An 8936-nucleotide genomic window follows, 5' to 3' on the forward strand; every position below is an offset into this window, starting at 1 on the left:
CAGTTCCATGTGTTTGGATGAATTTATACACCCAGGTAACTGCCACCCTAATTAAGACATGAAACATTTTTAACCACCCCAATAAATTTGTTTTGTGACTCTTTCTGTTCAGTTCTTGACACCACGTGGGCAGCCACTAATCTTTTTGCTACTATAGTTTTTTCTGCTCTAGAAATTCATATAAATGGAATGATACAGTAGGTAGCCTTTTGTGTCTCTTTTTCTTTCACTTAATGTTTTTGAAATCCCCTCTTGTTGCTGTGTATAACTCTAGTTCATTCCGTATTGCTGAAAAATATTCTCTTGTTTGGGAATCGTTACAAATCGTTGCAATATGTGACCTTTTGTGTCTAGCTTCTCTCTCTACTTTGTATAAATGAAGAACCAAAAGAATCAGAACTGAAGCTTGGAGGACAAACTCAGGATTCCAAAATGGGATAGACGGGGTATATGTTAGGATCTTGGCAGCAACCAAAATGGACTATTTTGTGGCCTGAGTGGTCTGTGGGGACCTTAAAGTTGGGGCATAAACTGAGTTGGAATCAGGGTGCCAGATGATCTGTATAAACTAGGGCTTCGAGATAAGTACCTCCAGGGGATCTGGGTGGTGTGTCCATATTCCTCTGGACAGGACTGGGCTTGACTTCCTCTGCAGGTGATTGCTATGGTTGCTGCTGCTCGTAGTTGAACAGGCTTGCGTTTTGCTTTCCTGAGTTTTAGTCTGTGGTTCTTGAACCAAAGCTGCAGCACTGTTGGGTGTATGTTCATTTTTGAGGCCATTTCATTCTGAAGGCTGGGGTCTGGATGTGGGTTCTTATCCAACAAGAGTTTCAAATCTTGCAGTTGTTTCTTTTTTTTTTTCCTTTTTGTCTTCTTTCGTGACCGGCAACGGATTGCAACCCTCAGTGTCGCGCCCACACCGGACTGGGACCAGCAACGGGATCGCAACCCTCGGTGTCGCGCCCGCACCTCGCTCAGCCAGAGCGGCCGGTCTGCATGTGGGATCCGAACCCTCGGCGGGAGCGCCGCCGCGTTTCCCAAGCGGCGCACTGTAGCAGTGCGCCACCGGGCTGGCCCTTGCAGTTGTTTCTCAGTGAACATAGATTGTTTCCTTTGGGAATGATTCTGGTGCTTGCCTTTAGAAAGGTGCTCTGGGCCTGACAGCTTCTCATCTAGATGTGCTCCTAACTTTCGGGTCCGGTGATGGGTGAGAGATTTGGAATTTAAACTTAGGTCACCACATTATCTTACCACCTGGGCTCTCTGCCTGGTCCCTACAGACCACAGTCTTGTGTCTAAGACTGCTGTGAAGGTGGAGGTGAGGGAAGTGGCAAGTGTCAGGAGGATGAAAAGGCTCAAGCTCCACAAGGACCCGCCCTCGGGCTGAGCTGACCCTGCTAATAGCAATAGCGAGGCTCCTACAGCACTGCTGTCCCCCAGGCACTGCTCTGGGACTTGATCAACTCTTTCATCTTCACCCAGCCTGTGAGGCCATCCTGTCACCGTCCTCCTCTGAGAGACGGGGCTGACACAGAGACAGAGGTTACTTGCCTGTGGTCTGGAGCCAGTAAGGAGCATCACTGATCTAGACGGGCATGCTGCATGCAGCCGTGCTCTCAACCACCGTGTCGTCCTGCTTCTCGCTAAAAATGCTTCTAGCATGCCAGGACATTAGGAGCGGGAGGGAGGCAGGCTGGTAGGTGGCGGAAGCTGAAAGAGTGGCAGTTCGAATTTCTCAGTGGGACTGGGAGAGAGGGAATGACCCACCGAAGTCACACAGCTGGTCATATCAGAGCTGGCCTCAGGCACTTGGTCCATATCTGCAGATAGATGTGCAGCAGGGAAAGGGGGACTTGATAAAATGCCCCATTTAGAGTTACAGAGCCAGAGAAGGAAGGGGGGCGTAGAACCCTAACCCAGCCCCTCCCTGGGGCATCAGCTGGCATGGGGCCTGGGCTTAGGAAGAACTTAGGGGACCGGCATGCTCCAGGGGCAGCTGCTGTGTAAATCCAGGTCTCTGTAGAGGGGCTGCCCACTGTTGGCTCCACTGGGGTCCTAGGGTAGGAGTCAGCCACCCCAGCCCCTCCCCACCAGGTGCCCAAAAAGGCAGTGGCCCAACTGCCAAATATAGCAGTCTGAGCCTCAGCTACAAACAACCTGTCTAAATAACACCTATGAAATATGAATGGACTGAGGTTTTGACAAGCAAATAGCATAGGCATAACAGGATGATGAGGAGGGGAGGGGGACAGTGAGATCTGGAGCGACCACAGGGACACCAACCACATCCTTGGAGTCAGGCTGAGGGATTGCAGGATGACTGTCCTGCACATTAGGGTCACCGAGGGCCAGTGTGCTGGTGCAGGTCTCAGTGCGGTCTGTGTCTGCATTCTGGGGGTGGCGCTCAACAGACTGTCCTGTAGGTCCCTGGGGCTTTAGAGAGGGACCAGGGGAAGGTAAGGTAGTGTGGAGCTTGCTCAGAGCACCCAAAGGCCATTCCCTCCCAGCCAGGGAGAGGGCGGAGGAGGTAGGCCAGTGGTGCAGCTGTCTAGGTCAGAGAGAGGGGACAGTGGGCGGGACACTGGGCGATCTTCCTTCTCAGATTTCCCTCCCCCCTCCATTGAGCTGGTCTGAGCCCCCTGCCCAGCCCCATCCTGCAGGGTGCACAGTGTGTTGAAGCAGCTCCTCTGTCCTCCATCTCCAGCCCTTGCTGACCCTCCTGGGGGCCAGCCACAGCACCCCTGTGCTCTTCCCTCTGGACTGGCTCCCCCAGCCCCTGAGCCATGTGGGTGGGGGAGGACATCCAGTCTGGGCAAAGTGAGAAGGCCCCAGGCTTGGGCTCTGTCACCTCCCCCACCTTCAGAGGCCTCTGTCTCCTGGAGTCTCATCCCTGAGCTCCTTCTTTCCTGACCGAGAGCCCACATGCCGTCCTTCAGGTCATGAACACGCAAGCCTCAGTTTCTCCATGTATAAAATGAAGGTGCTGTGTGTGTTTTTCTCTGAGGTATCTTTAAGCCCTGACACTCGGCAGGTTCACAATTCACTGCCTGCTCTCACTGCCCTCGGCAGAGACCCCAGGGATCAAGGTCTTGTTCTGTGCAGTGAGAAAGCAGTTGGAAGTGTCAGTGAGCTGATCTGAAAAGCTGTAACACAGATGGGCCCAACTGTGGAGCATGTAGGGACCTCAGCCTGTGGGGGTGAGGATGGGGGGCAAGGGAGCAACTGAGGCCAGGGCTGGGAGCTCGCTGGGCTGAGGGCCTGGTATGCGATGAGGAGTCAGGGGGTGGACACCAGGTGTCCAGTGCATACTGGGGACATTGACCCATTTGAGCTTGTTTGGAAAGTCTAGTGGGAATAAGGGAGCCAGGGCAGCAGGACTGACTGGCTGGGGTCTTGCTAGCTGCCAGGCAAGCAGCTCATTGTGGCTCTGAGTGGGGTCAGGGTCCAGCCCAGTTCTCCAGCAGGAGTTGGGTTGGTCACTCCCCAGGATTCCAAGTGAGCAGGGCTCTGGCACTTGGAAGTCTTCAGCACAAACCAGAATCCTCCCTGAAAGCCACTTGTACAGATGAGAGGGACTCAGGGGCCAGGGCTGTCCAGACACAGCACATCCTGGGCTTGTAGTGTACAGGCTGACTCCAGACCCCTGCCTGGTGGAGCATCTGAAATGGCTTTTCTGGGGTCTACCTTGCCTGCGACCTGGTCAAAGTTAAGGCTGCAGCTTTAGGGTCAGTTTCTGTGTTTGGGATGGGCCAGGGGACCCCCCCACCAACCATAAAATGGGCCTTGTCTAACCTGACAATGCCTTCCTGGTAGGCATTCAGGGTGTGACAGTAGGGGGGTGTTGAGAGACAGCTCCTCAAAACTCACCGTAGGGGCCACCTGCTTCCCCAGCCCAAGCCAGTACTGGGTGGAGAGAAGGTGTCTAGTTGCCTTCAGAAAAATCCCTTCATCTGGATCCCTTCGAAGAAATTGACAGGGTTGATGGTAGCTGATGATTTCTCAAGCTTTCAAAATTGGTAGGGGTGGCACATGGGGGTTTTCTGTAATCCTTCGCTGATGGATTAGATGGTAGGGCAGATCTCTCAGGAGCAAAGGATGACCTTGAGAAAATGTGGATTCTGTCAAAGGAAGAGAAATAATCTCCTCCCCTCAAACTGCTGTCAATAAGCCTCCTCGGTGCTGGAGCAGTTGACGGAAACCTTGCTTGCAGTGGCCTCCCAGCTCAGGAGGCTGTAGCATTTGACTGCGTGATAAGAAATTGCCAGGCACTTTCTAATTACAATTATCATCATCGTGGATGTCTCTCTTAATTACTTTCTTATAATTAGCTCTTGCTTTTTCCCCAGCATTTGTATACTTTGCAGATTTGCTGACATTTGAGAGCCCCAAAATAGGGACATTTGGGGAGGAGGGCAGAAAGGTGGGGGAAAAGTGAGAAGGACCTGTTCCCTCCCAGCAGCCTGATACATTTCGGGGCCTGTGCAGAAAGAAATTGGAGAAAGAAAAAGATGGAAGGTGGAAAGAAAAAGAAGGAAGTGATGGGTCATTTCCTGAGCTGATAGGGAAAGAGAGTAGGAGAGTGGATTTAGGGGTTGAGGGTCCCGGAAGGTGTCCAAATGTTAAACATCAGAGGATATATTCTTGAAAAGCCACCGAGGCTACCACCATTTCTCAGGCTTGGGTTTCATTTTAGGAAATGAGGCTGAGATGAAACACACTATTGTCAGATGCATTTCCAAGTTAATTAAATGACTCAGGTCAGGAGTAGCTTGATTTCTCTCCAAGCCAGTGATGCGTTCTGAGCACACCTGGGTACTGGGAATTGTGACAAAGTGGGTTATGCTCCTTGACCAGATGGCTGGTTTTCACTTTCTTCTGGTTCTTCCTCCCTCTCTCCATGCCCCCTCAGCCCTGTGTACGGAGGAGTGTGTGCACGGCCGCTGCGTTTCCCCGGACACCTGCCACTGTGAGCCCGGCTGGGGAGGGTCCGACTGCTCCAGCGGTGAGTCTGGGTCTTTGGGGGTTGGGCAGCCCCCGGCTCTGACTTGGGGTGGGGGCTGTGGCGTGTGCATGCTAAACTCTCCTGTTGGGCTGGAGTGACTTGGTACGGGCTGCCTGAGCCAGCATGGGCATCAGGGAGGTGGTGTAACTGCAGTTAATACATGGTGGTACCTGTGGGGGTGGTGGGTCTAGGGAGTGCAGGGGGATGGCTTGTGGGTGCTATGTGTTGTATGTATAGAGAATCACAGGTCATCAGTACAACTCTGACTTTTGATGGAACACTTCCAGATGTGGTTTTTGAGAGTTAAAGTGAAATTGAGACACTGCCCAAGGATGCAGACCCAGGAGGTCACCATGGTCAAGGCCTGGTCCGTGGCTTTGCTGTTTCAAAGGCTTAGTTTTGTGGGTGCCCCCAGAGGCTTAAGAGAACTGATTCATGAGACTGGTGGGCACTGGGATATCTCTGTCTCCCCAAAAGTAGGAGAATGGGACACTCATAGGGGCAGGTCACTCTGTTCCTACATTTCTGTGGGTAGACAATTCATTCTTCAGGGAAGACTTCCTGGTGAGCACGGAGAGAGAAGGATGCTTGTGGGGCTGAACAGTGACCCATAGCAGCACAGGGCATTGGGATGGGTACACCTGGCAGCTGCTTGGGGACTTCTCTGCCAGAGCCCAGCTAAAGATGAATCCTTCTGTTCTGGCTCATTTCTCCCAAATACTCGCAAATGACCCCTTTCCATTGGCACATTCTGTAATCAGTTCTTGGTTAATGTAATGGTCTTACTTGAATTTCAAAGAGGCCTTGATTAGTGTCGAAGCCCAAACTTCTTCTTGCTTTGAGCTGGGTGGAATGTCTTTTTATGGTGACTTGAGTAGATAACACAGCCAAGCTAACCCGTTAGAGGTCTAAGCCCCATTATTTATTTACCCATCTTGGGGAGCTCCCTCCCATACTGACTGTGATTGTCATGAAAACTTGGAGAGGGGAATATTGGCTCCAATTGGTCCATTGTGGTGCTGTTGTCCTTTCCCACTGTCTCTGCTGGTGTGGAAACATCTAGTTATGGTACTTTTTCCCAAAGGTCTTGAGTGGAGCCTCTCCGTCTACCTGGTCATGAGAACATACCAGCCAAAGCAAGGCTATTGGGCATGTGATTTTGTTTTGAGCCTGAGTGATTGTCTTGGCTCAGGGAGTCCAGGGTCTGTTTGGGGTACCCAAGAGATCCTCTCCAGTGTGATGGGACCTCCAGTGGCCACGGTGGCCCCCTCTTTCCACCTGTCCCACTGCTTTGAGGCTGAGAAACAGGGCCAGACAACAAAAAGTAAATCCGAGGGATAGGTGAGTTGAAGAAATGTGTTCAACAAGTCTTTCTATAGACTTGACCTACAAGAAGCATGTTGGGTGAAATGTCTGAGAGCTTTTCCCCCCTTGTCCGTGTTTTGTATAATTTTGCTTACAGTGAATCTCTGATGAAGAAATATCTAACTTAGATTAAGCAAACCCTGCTGGGATGGGTCTGCTTGCTGCTGCTGGATTATAATGCTGAGGGCAATCTGTTGGAGGTTGAAATACAGCCTGAGTCCCAGGGGCCCTGACTGCATATAAATTACAAGTGAGAGCAAACGTGTTTAGTGTGCACTGTATGCTCAGGACTGTGGTGGGTAGTGGGGCGGGTCCTGGAGGTTCTGTCAGACGTGGTTCATGTCATTTTAGGGTTTCCAGTCTAGTGGGAGAGATAGAATGAAGGTGGCACTTGATGAAACCCAGAGTTTATCAAGCACATAGAAGAGCAGCCTTGTTACTTTATGTAAAACTGGAAGGTCTAATTGAACCCCTAATTCAGTCATCAGTCCTGGTGCTGAGCAACCCACAAGCTGTTTCCTCTCAATTAAATCCACCCGTGTGGGTTGCCACCATTCCTGCGTCTACTCAAAGGCAAGTGCTACTGAATCCACAAGAAATCCTACAATATGGGTTCCAATCTTGTTTTGAGGGACAGCAGCATTGAATTAAGGGAGTTCATAGGTACTCACTTTCAATATCATTTAGAGCACTGAATGTTTAGATGCCCTCCTAAGAGTTTCCAACCTCTGCTGAATCCCTCCAGTGACAAAGGGCTCACCAGCTCCTGTGAAAGCTCATTCTAACTGTAGGAAAGTTCTCCCTTCTACCCAGTAGAGATATATCTCCAGCTTCTACCCATTGGTTCTTGCTCATGATAAAGGCCAGGGCAGAGTGATGAATCACCATGACCCTGCTTGCCGTGCCTGGAGTTTCTCCCAAGATCTCAGTGGACAAGGCCACAGACTGTGTGTACAAAGGTGGTCATCTCAGAGCAATTGGCAATAGCCATTGCAACTGCATAGAAGAAACCAGAGCCCCCTTCTGTGGATCAGTCCTTCAAGTATTAGAAGACAGTGATCACTTCCTGCCCCAAGGTTTTCTTCTCCATGCTTCTTTGTTTCTCATATGACATCATCTGGACTACCTTCACCATCTGGTTTCTCCCATTGGCCGTGGGCTTTATTCTTCTTAAACTATCACTCTTAGATCTGACCACACAGCTGCAGGCTTGGTCTGACCACTATGGAAAAATAATAATAGAGATAGCTACTAGTTATTCAATTTCACTATGCATTGGGCACATTATTTATTTATCTACTCATTTAACCTTTATGACAACTCTGTAAGGTAGGAATTATTATTAGCCCCATTTTACAAATGGGGATGTTGAAGCACAGAGAGGTTAAAGAACTTCCAATAGATACACAGCTAGTAAATGGTGAAACTGGGACTGTCACGCAAGCAAATACCTGGATCTTAAACCTGAACTCTTAATTATTATACTCTTTTTCCTTCTGGATGCTCAACGTCTGTTAATGCAGTCTAACATTGAAATAGATCTTTGAAGATAACACACAGTTGCTCACAGAGGAAGGAGGGATCTGCTTAAAAGATGTGGCCCTGAGATACTGTTGTGGAGATAGAGGAACCAGCCATGGGACACAAGTTATTACCAGGTTTATTCCAAGCAACCTGCTTGCTCTTGTACTGTTGGATGCCTGTCTGCCTGTGCGGGCCCTGCAGTGCCTTAGGGTCTTTGTGCGGTTCATGTCCATAGGGATGGGTGTCTCAGTCAGTGCAGTGTGTGTCCAGTCTGGAGATCTCTGAATTGGGTCTGTACATGTGACACCCTTGCAGAGAAACTTTGGTTTTTGTTTAATTGAAAGCATTATTCTTATTTGCTTTTTCTCTCTGATTCTTAAAATATACCTGTTCATGTTTAAAAGAAAAGTAAATCTGCACCAAAAGTACAGTCACGTGCTGTGTAACGACATTTCAGTCAACAGCAGACTGCATATATGACAGTGGTCCCGTAAGATTATAATAAATTTCTATAGCCTAGTGATGTCGCAGCCATCATAACGTCATAGTGCAATGCGTTACCCACCTGTTCGTGGTCATGCTGGTGTAAACAAACCTGTGCTGCCAGTCATGTAAAAGTATGCCACATCCAATTACGTATAGTACACAGTACTTGATAATGATAATACTGTGTTGCTGGTATATGTATTTACTATACTATACTTTTTATTGTTATTTTAGAGTGAACTCCTTCTACTTATAAAAAAAAAAGTTAACTGTAAAACAGCCTCGGGCAGGTCCTCCAGGCAGTATTCTAGGAGGCATTGTTATCACAGGAGATGACAGCTCCATGTGTGTTATTGCCCCTGAAGACCTTCCAGTGGGATGAGATGTGGAGGTGGAATATGGTGACACTGACGACCTGACCCCGTGTAGGCACAGGCTAATGTGTGTGTGTCGTAGTTTTTAACAAAAAAGTTTAAAAAGTAAAAAAATAATAAAACAAAAAATGTTTAAATAGAAAAAAGGTTATGGAATAAGGATATAAGGAAAGAAAATATTTATT

At 49.1% G+C, this 8936-nt stretch overlaps 1 pseudogene; it reads right to left on the reverse strand.

Moving 5' to 3' along the window:
- Positions 1-350: 350 nt before the first annotated feature.
- LOC103596330 lies at positions 351-1818 on the reverse strand (annotated as a pseudogene).
- Positions 1819-8936: the final 7118 nt, after the last annotated feature.

The sequence above is a fragment of the Galeopterus variegatus genome, unplaced genomic scaffold, assembly GCF_000696425.1.
Source record: "Galeopterus variegatus unplaced genomic scaffold, G_variegatus-3.0.2 Scaffold1985, whole genome shotgun sequence".
NCBI lineage: Eukaryota > Metazoa > Chordata > Mammalia > Dermoptera > Cynocephalidae > Galeopterus > Galeopterus variegatus.